The sequence below is a fragment of the Ovis canadensis genome, chromosome 23, assembly GCF_042477335.2.
Source record: "Ovis canadensis isolate MfBH-ARS-UI-01 breed Bighorn chromosome 23, ARS-UI_OviCan_v2, whole genome shotgun sequence".
In the NCBI taxonomy this organism is placed as follows: Eukaryota; Metazoa; Chordata; class Mammalia; order Artiodactyla; family Bovidae; genus Ovis; species Ovis canadensis.
In genome coordinates, this window is record NC_091267.1 from 13,486,164 (window position 1) to 13,501,269 (window position 15,106).

The 15,106-nt window shown below is 39.1% G+C and overlaps 2 pseudogenes; both read right to left on the reverse strand.

Annotated features, from left to right (window-relative positions):
• Positions 1–7,060: 7,060 nt before the first annotated feature.
• LOC138428475 (olfactory receptor 5W2-like) lies at positions 7,061–7,958 on the reverse strand (annotated as a pseudogene).
• A 3,093-nt stretch (positions 7,959–11,051) lies between these two features.
• On the reverse strand, positions 11,052–11,983 carry LOC138428336 (olfactory receptor-like protein OLF2; annotated as a pseudogene).
• Positions 11,984–15,106: the final 3,123 nt, after the last annotated feature.

Below are 15,106 nucleotides of genomic sequence, written 5' to 3' on the forward strand. Positions count from 1 at the left end.
AAATTCCATATATATGTGTTAGTATACTGTATTGGTGTTTTTCTTTCTGGCTTACTTCACTCTGTATAATCGGCTCCAGTTTCGATTTAGTAAATATTCATATAGTTTTCTGTAAAGTATGTCAAGTCACACCTCCACTATGACTTTTCAGTGTGAATCATCTGGGTTTTCCACATCTTGTGTTAGCCGCTCAGACGTGTCCAACTCTTTTCAATTCTATGGATTGTAGACCACCAGGATCTTCTTCTGTCCATGGAATTCTCCAGGCAAGGATACTGGAGTGGGGTGCCATTCCCTTCTCCAGAGCATCTTCCTGACCCAGGGAATGAACCCAGGTCTGTTGCAGGCAGATTCTTTACCATCTCAGGCACCAGGGAAGCCCTTACACATCTTAAACAACACTATTGTTGTCTGCCTTTCCAATCCTCGTCCATCGTGTAGAATATCTGATTCCCTGAGGACACAAAAAGCTGAAAATCAACTTATATGAATATCCCTTTTAACGAAATGTCTCTTAAAGTCAAAATTCTGTATAGGTCAGTTAATTGGGCTTGATTGATGGGATTGGGCCTCCTGTAACCCATTGGACTGGAGATGCAATTTTTTCCATCCATTGGTGTATATGGTATATATATATATATATATATATATATATATAGAGAGAGAGAGAGAGAGAGAGAGAGAGAGAGAGAGAGAGAGAACCCCATCTCTCTGTTATACTTTTTAAATCATCCCAAATAGAAATTATTGATAGAGGCATATCGACATAGATACAGCATGTGGTAGCTGAAATGTTCAATAGTGGTTACTGCATTCATAACTCTCTTTTGACCAGTGGAAAACGAGGCTCATGGAGGAACTGATTTGCTGAAGGTGACTGTTACTATAAGTTGAGTGTTCATACAGACGCAATGCTGTTGAAATTGCTTCTCCAGTTCATAGCTTATTTCTTGAGAGGTTTTCAAGCTAAGTTAAATTTGCTGCCTCTGAAGAAAGAGCCACAAACTTATCAAATCAATGAGAGCTGTTACAATTTTGATTCAGCAAACTCTGCTAACTAACTTTCCACCAGTATGAGCTCATGGATTCTATCATGGTTATGCTTATTTGTGGGGATACCAATTGCAGAGTAGAAAGAAAGAACTGTGAGAAAAGAATTGACCTAAGTTACAATCTCGTTACACACGGTTACTGAAGGAGGCCATGCAATGGGAGTCAGAGATGGCAAATTAAGCCTAAATTGTTGGGATGATACCTTACTGAGAGGCTGACAAATGACTCAGAGAGGAAATAGGACTGGGCAATATAAAGTATTAAACTCAAAGTTGAGGTTGAGTAGTCAGGGAGAGGGTGAACTAGCAAGAGAGAAGAAAGCCTTCAGTATTGAAAATGTATGCTGTGTTATAAATTACATCAGAGTTGCATTTATTGCAGTGGAAACTATCTTTAACAGTAGTTTTTTCAGAGGAGGGGATAAGTTAGAAGGTAGGAATCAACATAAACACACTACTAGGCATAAAGTAGATGATCAACAAGATCTTACTCTATAGTATAGGGAACTCAGTTCAGTTCAGTTCAGTTCAGTCGCTCAGTCGTGTCCGACTCTTTGTAACCGCATGAATCACAGCACACCAGGCCTCCCTGTCCGTAACCAACTCCCGGAGTTCACTCAGACTCGCGTTCATCGAGTCCGTGATGCCATCCAGCCATCTCATCCTCTGTCGTCCCCTTCTCCTCCTGCCCCCAATCCCTCCCAGCATCAAAGTCTTTTCCAATGAGTCAACTCTTCACATAAGGTGGCCAAAGTACTGGAGTTTCAGCTTTAGCATCATTCCTTCCAAAGAAATCCCAGGGTTGATCTCCTTCAGAATGGACTGGTTGGATCTCCTTGCAGTCCAAGGGACTCAAGAGTCTTCTCCAACACCACAGTTCAAAAGCATCAATTCTTCGGCGCTCAGCCTTCTTCACAGTCCAACTCTCACATCCATACATGACCACTGGAAAAACCATAGCCTTGACTAGACGGACCTTTGTTGGCAAAGTAATGTCTCTGCTTTTGAATATACTATCTAGGTTGGTCATAACTTTTCTTCCAAGGAGTAAGTGTCTTTTAATTTCATGGCTGCAATCACCATCTGCAGTGATTTTGGAGCCCAAAAAATAAAGTCTGACACTTAGTGCACTTGGTGAGCCAGCCACCGCCACCAATACTCTGCAATAACCTATATGGGATAATAATCTGAAAAAGAATAGACACACTAATTTGTATTACAAATAACTTTTCTGTACGACTGAAACTAAGACAAAATTGTTAATCAACTCTAACCCAATATAAAATAGAAATTAAAAGTAGAATTTTGCAAATACAGATCACTGTGAAGGTAAGGTGTGGGCAATGCTGGCTTTCGGTGGGGAAGAATGGAATGATAGCCATAAGATGATGAGAATCAAGTGCCTTGTCCTAAATATGGAACAGGAAATGTCCTAAGTGCACGAGCTGTCACAAAAGATAGACATTGTTTCCTTTGCAGCTAAATGTGCCATTTCAACCATAGCCCTTGGGGCAGGACCAGAGAATTACATAAGAAAAGTACTCTGGGATTTATTAGCCAAATTACTTCTTGGCAAGGTGCAACCAGGGAATTGCATCATTAGGGTTGTTTCAGGCATTTGGACTGACTTGGGAATGGTGTGCCCAACATAGATCACTGTGAAGTAACCTCTGCTCAGCTGGGACAATGAGTGAATGCAGGGCCCTGAAAAACCAGTCCTAAGGGCAAAGAACTCCAAACATGATATGAAGATGGGATGTGTTGTGAGATCTAAAACCCTGGATGACCTGCCTCTGAAGTGGATAAAGATGGATCCTGAAGACGCCACTCATGACCTGGTGCTGTGAATGATGCCATCTCTTTTCAGGGCTCGTCCCTGAGGGAGTTACAAAGCTTTATATGATTGTGCACCCTTATGTAAAACAGATAGCGAGCTGGAGCCTGCTGCACAGCACAGGAAGCTCAATGTGGTGCCCCGTGGTGACCTAGAGGGGTGCGGTGCCAGGGCGGAGGGTGGGAGATATATGCACACACATGGGTGATTTGTTTAATGCACAGCAGAACTAACACAACATTGTAAAGTGACTGTACCCCACCTTAAAAAAATCCAGATTGAATACTCACCTCTCTCACATCTTAATCATTAGGTTAAAACAAAAATAAACAGAAACAAATGCAAAAATTCCTGGTTTCCTTATCATATGTAAAGGCATTAATACAGTGTCATTAGATTAAAAGTTAAAGGAACAAAGTAAAGTCTATCTTTTTTTCCTTAAACATACAGTGGGTAGATGGTAAAGAATCCATCTGCAATGAAGGAGACCAGGGGTCAATCCCTGGTTAGAAAGATCTCCTGAAGAAGGAAATCCAGTATTTTTGCCTGGAGAATTACATGGACAGAAGAACCTTGTGGGCTATAGTCAGCAAAAGTCAAACACTACTAAGTGACTAAGCACCTCAGCACCTTTAATGTAAATGACGGCCAGAGAATCCAATTTCACATAACACAAATAAGCTTATTTTTAATAGGCATGGCTATCTTTAATAGGTTTTTAACAAAGTACATTGAATGTGGAAGGGGTTTGGACAATAATTTAACAGGCACTGATATAGAAAATATACTTAGAAAAAAATCCATTATTTGAAGTTATAAAAGAAAATAGGTGGGTCATGGAGAAAGCAAGGGAATTTCAAAAAAAAAAAACATCTGCTTCTGCTTCACTGGCTGTGCTACAGTCTTTGACTGTGTGGATCACAAAAATCTGTGGAAAAGTCTTAGAACTGATGGTGTTTTGCCAAAAGTTTTCACTTCCTTCTCAGGTTCAAAGGATTTGTTAACACAGTAACCCACTCGTTACATACAAATATATAATGCAGATATTTATTAGACAATTATCTAGCTTACTATCAAGATACTAACACTAATAGAGCAGAGGATACATCACCAAATTGGGTTTTGACCAACCTCCAGACTTAAATAGCACTGGGAAGTCCCATGTCATGGACATCTGGAGGCCCAACTGGGAAAAGGTCCCAGGCAGTACCTCCACTCTGCTCTGTGTGTGAGACTTCAAAGACTGTCCTGATTTCGACTTATAATCCCAGGACAAACTCAAATGGATACATTCATCAATCTGAGACCAAATTGCAAACCTGGTTTCGAGATAAAGCTGTTGGCTTTGCCGTGGAAAACTTGGAATGTAGCGAAGCCTGGGGCTTGGTTGGCCAGGCCCCCTCCAGAGGCTCAGCTATCTCAGGATTCCTCCCCTGTCTTATCTATGGGGCTGCAAGTCTTGCACTCATTGTGGTCACTCCCAGTCAGGGCAGTGCCCAGGCAGGTTAGAAGCAAGGTCACAGGCCTGCTCTGCTTTGTCTCTGAAGCCTAAACAAGACTGTTTATTTACTTTCTTTAACAGATGGGAGTACCAAGTCACTTTACCTGTCTCCTGAGAAAATTGCATATGAGTCAAGAAACAACAGTTAGAACTGGACATAGAACAAATGACTGGCTCAAAATTGGGAAAGGGGTATGACAAGGCTGTATATTGTCATCCTGTTACTTAACTTATATGCAGAATACACCATAAGAAATGCTGGGCTGGATGTATCACAAGCTGGAATAAAAATTGCCAGGTGAAATATCAACAACCTTAGATGTGCAATGATACCACTCTGATGGCAGAAAGTGAAGAGGAACTAAAGAGCTTCTTGATGAAGGTGACAGAGGAGTGTGAAAAAGCTGGCTTACAACTCAGCATTCAAGTCACTAAGATCATGGCATCTGGTCCTAATGTTTCATGGCAAATTTTGTTGTTCACTCACTAAGTTGTGTCTAACTCTTTGCAGTCCCATAGACTGCAGCACACCAGGCTTTCCTGTCCTTCATCATCTCCCAGAGATTTCTCAAACTTGTGTCATTGAGTCGGCAATGCCATCCAGCCATCTCATTCTCTGCCGTACCCTTTTCCTCCCGCTTTCAGTCGTTCCCAAATTCAAGGTCTTTCCCAAACATTTGGCTCTTTGGATCAGGTAACCAACATATTGGAGCTTCAGCTTCAGCATCAATCTTTCCAATGAATATTCAGGGTTTATTTATTTTAGGATTGACTGGTTTGATCTCCTTGCTGTTCAAGGAACTCTCAAGAGTCTTCTCCAGCACCACAGTTCAAAAACATTGATTCTTTGGACTCAGTTTTCTTTATGGTACAATTCTTACCTATGTACATGATAACTGGAAAAGCCATATTTTGGTGACTACTACTAAAATTCTGTTTAGAATAAAGTCCCAGGACATGTCGCAGATACACAGAGAGCCAATATCAATCATTGCAAATATAATCAATTCTAAACATTACTTTGTGTTTGTTTCTTATTTTCCTGTATACCAATGCTTAAGATTATAACTTTCCCTTTCATTTAAAAGATAGCAATTGGGCTTTTTCTTTTTTAAAAAATATTAACTGAGGTAATGGCTCACTGGTAAAGAATCAGCCTAATAATGCAAAGAACGCGGGTTTAATCTCTCGGTCAGGAAGATCCCCTGGAGAAGGAAATGGCAGCCCACTCCAATATTCTTGCCTGGGAAATCCCATGGACAGAGGAGCCTGGCGGGAACAATAGAGTCAGACACAACTTTGTGACTAAAAACAATGACAGCAAAAGCCTAATGCCAGGAACACCCCAAGAGGTGTAGTTGTCTTTTCCAGTGACCTTTAAAGAAGACCCAGGTTCTTCATCCCCCAACTTCTAATCATGAGTTTCTGTACATCTGTGAAAAGCACCATATCTGTTCTCTGCAATATTGGCAAGATAGAACATCCACAGGATGATAACCAGTCTCTGAAGTGTAACAGCAATAGAGTACACATGATTCTAAGATTACTTAGTGATATTATTGGGGCAGAATTATAAGGAATAGACTCTTCATGAAGTTCTGTCAGTCCCTGTGATCCCTGTCCCTGTTACTCATTCAACTGAGTCTGGAGGCACAAAACAGAGACATATTTCTTTTACACTGAATATACATGTGTGCTAAGTCGCTTCAGTTGTGCCTGACTCTTAACAACCCCATGGACTAAAGCCCACCAGGCTTGACTGTCCATGGGATTCTCCAGGCAAGAATACTAGAGTGGGTTGCCATGCCCTTCTCCAGGGAATCTTCCCCATTAAGGGATCAAGCCCACATCTCATTTCTCCTGCACTGGCAGGTAGGTTCTTTACCATCTGGAAGGCACAGTAAATGTACTAGAATAAAATGAAATAAAGGGAGGGGTTCTTGCTAGTGTATTTGGAAAATTTACAAGGACTCCTTTGCTTAATAATGCAAGGGGTCCTCATTCATTTATTCAATAAGTGTTTTTGAATGACATTCTGAAGCCCAGCAATATAAATATCCAAATAGATAATGGGTGAACAAGAAAGGAAAGGAACTTGTAACTATCGAGGTTTTAATTACAATACATGGTTTTATGTTTATTCTTATTTATTTATGAATTTATTTTGTATATGAAAGTATTTATTCACCGCCTCTACAATTTTACATGCTATGATGACACCGTTATAGAGTGATACAAGTACATAAAAAGTGTACAAAAAAAACCATTTCACTCACTATTATTCTCTTATTGCTGAGCAACTTTATTAAACATATTGTTTTAAAAATGTACTGAAATCATAGGATGGTAAGTTGAATTGACATAGGAGAAGGGATAGCTTGGTGAGTGCTATCTCACAGTAGGCTTACCCAAGGAAAGAGGTATAAAAAAGACCCTCCCTGCAAAACAGCATATTGCTCCCCTTTCTTAGTCTGGAGACAAATTAAGATCACCAATGACTATTTTCAACACTCAATTTAGGCACAAAGGTAACTAATGGGTAATATCCAGAAGACTGTAAGGGTGAGACTACAAGAATCTATCAGTACCTGAACTTCAGCTCTCAGAATCTTTACATATGTAGTTTTGGTTGAAAACACTATATCACTCAGAACACAATTTAGTACTGATTACTTATTTTATGGCAACTTTCACATCCTTATTCCTTAAGCTGTAGATGAGTGGGTTTAACATGGGGATGACAACTGTGTAGAAGACAGATTATTTTGTCTATGTCCATGGAGTAACTTGAGCTGGGTCTGAAATACATGAACAGGGGCAAGCCATGAAATATAGCCACAGCAGTTAAATGGGAGGCACACATAGAGAAAGCTTTGCGTCTCCCCTCGGCTGAGTTCATCCTAAGGATGGTTGCTATGATGTAACTGTAGGAGAGGAGGACAGTGATAATGCTGGTCCCCATAACACAACTACTGGAAATGAACAGCATTATCCCATTGATGGGTGTATCTGAGGAAGAGAGGGCTAGCAAGGCCCGGAAGTCACAGAAAAAGTGATTGATGGCATCAGAACTGCAAAATAATAAGCAAAATGTACAACAGATGTGGACTGCTGAATCTACCAAACCTTCCACGTAGACAACAGATATTTGCTGGGCACAGAGTCTTCTGGACATGGAAACTGTATAAAGAAGTGGATTGCAAATGGCTACATAATGGTCATAAGCCATGACAGCCAACATGAGACATTCCACATCTGCAAAGGTCCCCCAGAAATACATCTGCATAGCACACAAGTCAAATGGAATCCTTTTATGCTCAGATAGCAAATCAGCCAGCATCTTGGGAGAGACAGTAGAGGAGTAGCAGACATCACAGAAGGAAAGATTGCTCAGGAAATGATACATGGGGGTGTGCAGTCTTGGGTCCACCTTGATCAGCAGGATCATTCAGACACTGGCAACCACAGTTATGCCATAAACCAGCAGGAAGAGCACAAAGAGCCCCTGCCTTCTGTCTGAAAGCCCTAGAAATGTGAAGTCAGTAGCCGCACTGCAGTTCTGAGCAGTCATCACTCATATCTGTTGGGAAATTCCTGGTTGTGAAAGAAGAAAAGGAAATGGAGGGTAAATATATCAATTTATTATCTTTATAGTTAAACCCCTGGTCCTTTTGTAGATGTCAGTAATCAAGAAAAGAGACAGACCTTCCTAGGATTGCATGAGGCCAACAGACTCTGAGAAATAGTCTCCAATTTTATTTAAATGAAAAAAAAAATTTTGACAACAATATACTTGCAAAGCACTGTATAGTTTTGAGGTGGCCTTTCATCCAAACTAAATCAGACTGTTTTCGATCCAACTTGTGTAGTATTTGTGACCATGTTTGTGGCTTTCCTGATGGCTGAGATGGTAAAGAATTTGCCTGCAATGCAGGATACCTAGGTTTGATCCCTGGGTCAGGACGATACCCTGGAGAAGGGAATGGCTATCCACTCCAGTATTCTTGCCTGGAGAATCCCATGAACAGAGGATCCTGGTGGGCTCTATAGTCCATGGAGTCGCAGAGTTAGACACAACTGAGTGACTAACACTTTACTACTTCTGTCTAATACTAACAAAATGATGTGCTCTGAGTGAAGCAAGGGTCTGATAATTGGGTGGTTCACATAACTTGTCTTTTGACAAGATTGCTGGGTTTTTTGGTTTGTTTCATTTTTCAATGATGTAGAAATGTTGTTATACCCTGTGTTAGAGAAGAGTAGTAAGTAAGAAGTACAGGTGATGAATATATCGCTTTCTTATTCCCCCTGTGGAGAGGGCAGAACTATAGCCAGCTCTGAATATAAGAAGTCCTCACTTCACCGTTAACCTCTCAAGTCCCTCCAACCTCATCATAGGACGGATAGATGGTTCATGATTCAGGACCTGCTGGGACAGAGAGGGCGGTGATTTTTGGATAAGAGGGTGGAAGGGGCTCTATGAACTAAATGCTGAGATGCACATAGAGTAACATGCCAGTGCTGACCATTCTTCTGCTTGGAAGTTGCAGTTATACCGGGGAGATGATGAAGAGCACTTGAGATCCAGTTGCAGAGATGCTGGTAGCAAGGGTCATAGGGGCAAGAAAGAAGGCTTGGTTTGCTGCGTGAGTCCTTTCTGCCCTAACCTACTCTTCCCCACTTTGTATTCTGCCATAACGGTTTCATAAGACACATAACATAAATACTCTCATGGTCGCACTTCTGTAACCTCAGAGACATTCACATCTGAGCTGCGGCCCCACTCCAATTCCCTAAAAATTTTAATACTGTTTGATTATTTTATTTGAGCCAGATTTCTCTTCAGTATCTCTGAGTTCTGCCTTTCTTTGGTTTAAGAATTACTTGTCTTTAGAAGGACAATGGCATTCTATGTCCCACTGTTATATTTTACCCAAACCAATGATGTGATATATAATGTCATCAGTTAGTCAGTTGAGTCACTCAGTTGGGTCTGACTCTTTGTGACCTCGTGGACTGCAGCACGCCGGTCTTCCCTGTCCATCACCAACTCCCAGAGCTTGCTCAAACTCATGTCCATTGAGTCAGAGATGACATCCAACCATCTCATCCCCTGTCATTCCCTTCTCCTCCATTTGTCCTCTTATGTTCTAGGAGAATTTGAAAAACAGGAATTGAATGTAGATGAGGGATAGAGAAGAGCATTGGAACAGTGGTCTAGTGATCACTGTGCAGGTTTTCAACCCTAGGACTTAACTCGTATATCTGCTTAGAAAGACATAATTAAGCAAAAATACTTTCCTTTAAAACTTAAAGCAGTTATAGAAATATAATATGTATGTTATACATAATGCATAGTATAACAGATAATTTTTTAAAATAGTAGAGGACATCTGACCATTTCCATAATGCCTGTTTGCTCCTTTTATAGTCCCTATTTATATGTATTTAAAATAAACAGGTTGTACAACTAACTAAAATAAAAATGTGTGTACTATTTCATATGTTCCTTTGTTTACATAAAATAGCTTCTTTCAAAAAACCATTAAAAAATAAGGAAATCTCAAATATAAGTCAAAGAAACAGCAAAGATATCAGTACCTGTCCCAGAACTCCTGACTTGTTCATTGCATGCAGTTCTGTCTGCAGGAGGGTTCAGCATTGCCTCCTGCCTGACCCGGATTATATAATCATCTCTGTGTCTCATCCCTGGGTGGTGAACCCTTAGTCTCTCAGGAATAAGTAACAGATATGATGTAATTTATCATCTGATATTTCATACAAGTAAGCTGATTGTACATGGAATATAGACCTTTAGAATAGTTTGCCTTTGGCCCCCCTCTACCTTAATGCCCAATATTATACTTATTCAGAAACAGTGAATGCCTCTGATCTGCAAGCATTCCTAATTCCCAGTTCACCAATCCTTATGTAGCTGCTTTGTTTTCATTCAATACATTAGAAAACAAACGCATACCCATTCCCCCTCACAGACTTACACAGACACACAAACACAAACACTCTCCATTAAACACATTCATGAAACAAAGATTTTGTAAAATCAGCAAAAATCTCAACATATTTACATTCCATAGGGATAGCTGCATGTTTTCTACACTATTTGGCTTTTAGTTTTTAAATTAAAATGATGTTAGGATTATGTGTGTGTACAGGGAAGCCTGACGTGCTTAAATTCATGGGGTCACAAAGAGTTGGACACAGTGACTGACCAACAGCAAGGCTTTTTATATTATGTCATAATTACAGTCTGTTAGAAATAATTTTAATAACTATTTAATTGACATTGCTCACTTCCATTATATGGCAAGATTCATTAGCAGAAAAGCAGATGGAGTCACGATGAAATAAAGCCCACATAGAGTGCAGCAGCAACTTAGAAAACACTAACTTTCAGGAACATTTTAAAAATTAAGACTGAAGAAACACAAATTTGACAAAGAGTCTGAAAATTTTCCACAAATAAGGAGTATTAAACAGAAGTTTGAGATATAAAATGAAACCTGTGGCATTTAGGAAATCATACATATTGCTAGGATTGGAAGACAGTATAAATATAAACAAATCATACAACATTAGTCAAACCAATTTTGATTTTCATAAATTATTGTGTAACATTGGGAGGAAGATGTATACGAGCAAATTTTCAATGGAACTGTTTTTTATTTTTACATTTCATCAGAGCCTCTTTCACATCTTTGTTCCGTAGGCTGTAAATCAGAGGATTTAACATGGGAATCACAAGGGTATAAAACAAGGAGGTCATTTTGTCTTCATCTAGAGAGGAGGAAGTACTTGGCCTGAAACACATAAAGAGCAGAGTTCTCTGGAAAATTGCCAAAGCAGTTAGGTGGGAGGTGCAGGTGGAGAAAGCCTTGAACCTCCCCTCAGCAGAGTGGATCTTTATCACTGCTAGGATGATGTAACAGTAAGACACAAAAAGACCTGAGAGGGTGATCAGTTCAATGAAGCCAAAAATGATAAATGTCACTAATTCATTGACCTGTGTATCTGAGCAAGATTGCAAGAGGAGAGGAGGAACATCACAGAAGAAATGGTTAGTTTCATTTGACCCACAGAAACATAAGCAGAAAGTTAATATTGCATTTATCGAAGCATCCATAACTCACCATAAAAACCCCAGCCATCAGCAGGGAGCACACCTTGCCAGACATCTTGACTGTATAAAGCAAGGGGTTGCTAATAGCTATGTACCGATCTTAGGCCATGACCGCCAACAGTAGACACAGAATCTGCAAAGGTACAGAAGATCAGGAATTGCAGAGCACAGCCATAGAAGGGGATTGATTTGTTCTTGATGAGGAAGCCTGCGGGCATCCTGGGTCCAATGACTGTGGAATAGCAGAGGTCACTGAAGGAAAGGTGGCTGAGGAAAAAGTACATGGATGTGTGCAGCTGGGGGTCTGTTCTAACTAAAACGGTCATCCTGAGATTTGCAAAAAGAATAATGAGATAAATAACCAGAAATGTGGTAAATAGGGTCACTTTGACTGCAGAGCTACTACTAATTCCCAAGAGAAGGAATTCTCTTAAGGAAGTGCCATTTTCTCCATTCATTCTTCTTTATTCTTTTTGTAAAAATGCTCCAGAAATGACTGAGACAATGACATCAAAGTTTTCACTCTTTTTGAGCAAAATATTATCTGTAAATCAGATAAAATTAATTCCAGTACATTTTATTCTGAGAAAATAACCCATACAATTTCCCCACTATTTGATTTTAAAAGGTTAAGTGTGGGATAGGAGTTTTGAAAAAGTCTGACTCTAAATGTGGATGTCATCTATGATGTATGTGACTAGTTGGAAACTTCACTGCTTTATCTTAACAATCAGTTCTTTACTGACAGTTCATTGCATGTCAAACATAATATGAAAGTAACACTTTAATTAAAGACAAGGTTGGAGTATTCAATCTTATATTTTAAAGATACCTATCCAACTAAGAATACAAGTGATTACACTTCTTGAGTACTTAAGAATCTTAAAGTGTTAAAAAAAAAAAAGGATCATAAAGTGTTTATCTGTTCGTTTGCTTGTTCAATTGCTAAGACGTGTCTGGCTCTTTCAACTCAATGTTGAAGCCTACCAGCCTCCTCTGTCCATGGGATTTACCAGGCAAGGACACAGAAGAGGGTTGTCATTTCCTTCTCCAGAGCGTCTTCGCAAATCAGGGATAGAACCCCAATCTCCTGAACTGCAGGCGGATTCCTAATGACAGAATGAACTATCTCTGATTTTGAAAGAATGAACAATATGGTATTATTGTCTCTGCTCTACTTTTTAATGTAGATATTGAGCATTAGATATATTTTAGTAAAATTACCTCTAGAAATATTTTACTGCTTTGCCACATTATTAGTACTTATGTGCAGGAGCAGTCTGGTGCCAAAGGACATGTCTCTTGACCAGATAAAGAAAAATTCTAGAAACAAGCAGAAACCAAAAAACTTTAGCTAATTCATTTTCATCCCTTTAGATTTTAACCTGGGTTGTTCATTAAAAATAGATGGGACAAAGTAACAAACATATATTTGACATAAGCTTCTAGTTTTGTGTATGTTTATATGCAAGTGCACGTGAGTGCTTGTGTGTGCACGCACTCTGTTGATATATGAGATGCGGAGTAGGAATGATGAACTGATTTTGCTTCAGACTTGAGTAAATGTAGTATGTGGTTTTTATGGATTGAATTTGCACGTTATTAACAGTATTAGTATTGTAATAAGTCATTATGCACAGTGGCAAAGAATTTGCCTGCAATGCAGGAGACACGGGTTCAATCTGAGGCTCAGGAAGATCCCCTGGAGAAGGAAATAGCAACCCACTCTAGTATTCTTGCTGGGAAAATCCCATGGACAGAGGAGACTGTTGGGCTACAGTCCTTGTAGTCACAAAGAGTCAGACATGACTAATTGAGCACACACAACATGAACAATATGACACTTTTTACTGTTAAAATATTCAAAAAGAATCTTAAATCTTTGTTATATCTTTTCACAGTGCTTAAAAAAATCCAACTTTTCCCCTTATGATATACATATGTAAAGTTGTTTGCTAATCAAAATGAATCTGATTTGTCCTGCTTTAATAAGAAATACAATGGGAGACAGATGTACACCCATGGCTGATTCATATCAGTGTACGGCAAAACCACCACAATATTGTAAAGTAATTAGCCTCCAATTAAAATAAATTAATTAATTTTTAAAAATACAATGTTTTTTCCATTAGATTATGATTACTAACCAAAGGAATAAGTAAATAAAGTGTTTATTTACAAGTCTCTAAATATTTGATTCCTTAGTTTTTGAAATTTAAGGTTCTTATTAAATTTAAGGTTCTTATTTTGGCAACTCAAAAACCTACCTGCAATGAGCAAGTTCTCCTGTGCTTGCCTTTGGCAGGTGAACAGTAGAGACAGATCACACTTGATGTTTACTTAGTGACAGCTGGGAGTTAAATCTCTAAGGCATTTGTCCTCACTCTTCTGTGTTATGCAAGCATGAGATTAATTAGATTTCTAGTTTTGTATTTTCCCCCAAGAAGGCTGTAACAACTTTAGAAAAGGCTGAACTTTTATTCTTCACACTTGAAGCAAATTGATCGTATCAAGATGGTTAAATGATTTTTTTAGTATGATTTATTGTGACCCTGAGTCTACATCATCTTCCTCCTGTCAAATCAGACATATAATGAAACTTAAATGGACTCGGCACTTAATTGTTTTATCTGTTATTATTTCTCTTGCTAAATTTATGAAATTAATAAATTTATTAAATATAGCAACTATTTATTAATTTGTTTACTCTTAATTATTTTTAATGTTTCTTTACTGCTGAAACAATCTCCTTCACCTTCATACGTTGGAATATATCAGTTTTTCAATGGTACGTTACTAACCAATACCTTTTTTTCCTCATTAACTGTCTCTGATTTCATGTCTGAAGTCACATGTTATCCAACAAGATTTCAATTATTTGTGTAATTGCACACATATAAATGGACTGTGAACAAAGCTGAGCGCCAAAGAATTGATGCTTTTGAACTGTGGTGTTGGAGAGGACTCTTGAGTCCCTTCGACTGCAAGGAGATCCAACCAGTCCATTCTAAAAGAGATCAGCCCTGGGTGTTCTTTGGAAGGAATTATGCTAAAGCTAAAACTCCAGTACTTTGGCCATCTCATGCGAAGAGTTGACTCATTGGGAAAGACTCTGATGCTGGGAGGGATTGGGGGCAGGAGGAGAAGGGGACGACCGAGGATGAGATGGCTGGATGGCATCACCGACTGGATGGAAGTGAGTCTGAGTGAACTCTGGGAGTTGGTGATGGACAGGGAGGCCTGACGTGTTGTGATTCTTGGGATTGCAAAGAGTTGGACACGACTGAGCAACTGAACTGAGTGAACTGAACTGAACACATATAAAATATTTTTTTCTCTAAATGGATACTGCAGGAAGAAAAAAAGTGAATTTCTAGATCCAGTTCTAAACTAATTTGATTCATCAGGACACTATTGAAACCCTCAGTTACTTAGTTTCTTTGATGATCTTACACCAGAGGTTTATATTCAGTTTATAATTATGATGGTGTTAAAGAGTTATCATGTTTCATCTTATAGTTTCCACTATGTTTAGCAAAGCGAAACCAAAATATTTTTGTAAGTAAGCCTCTTGATGAAAG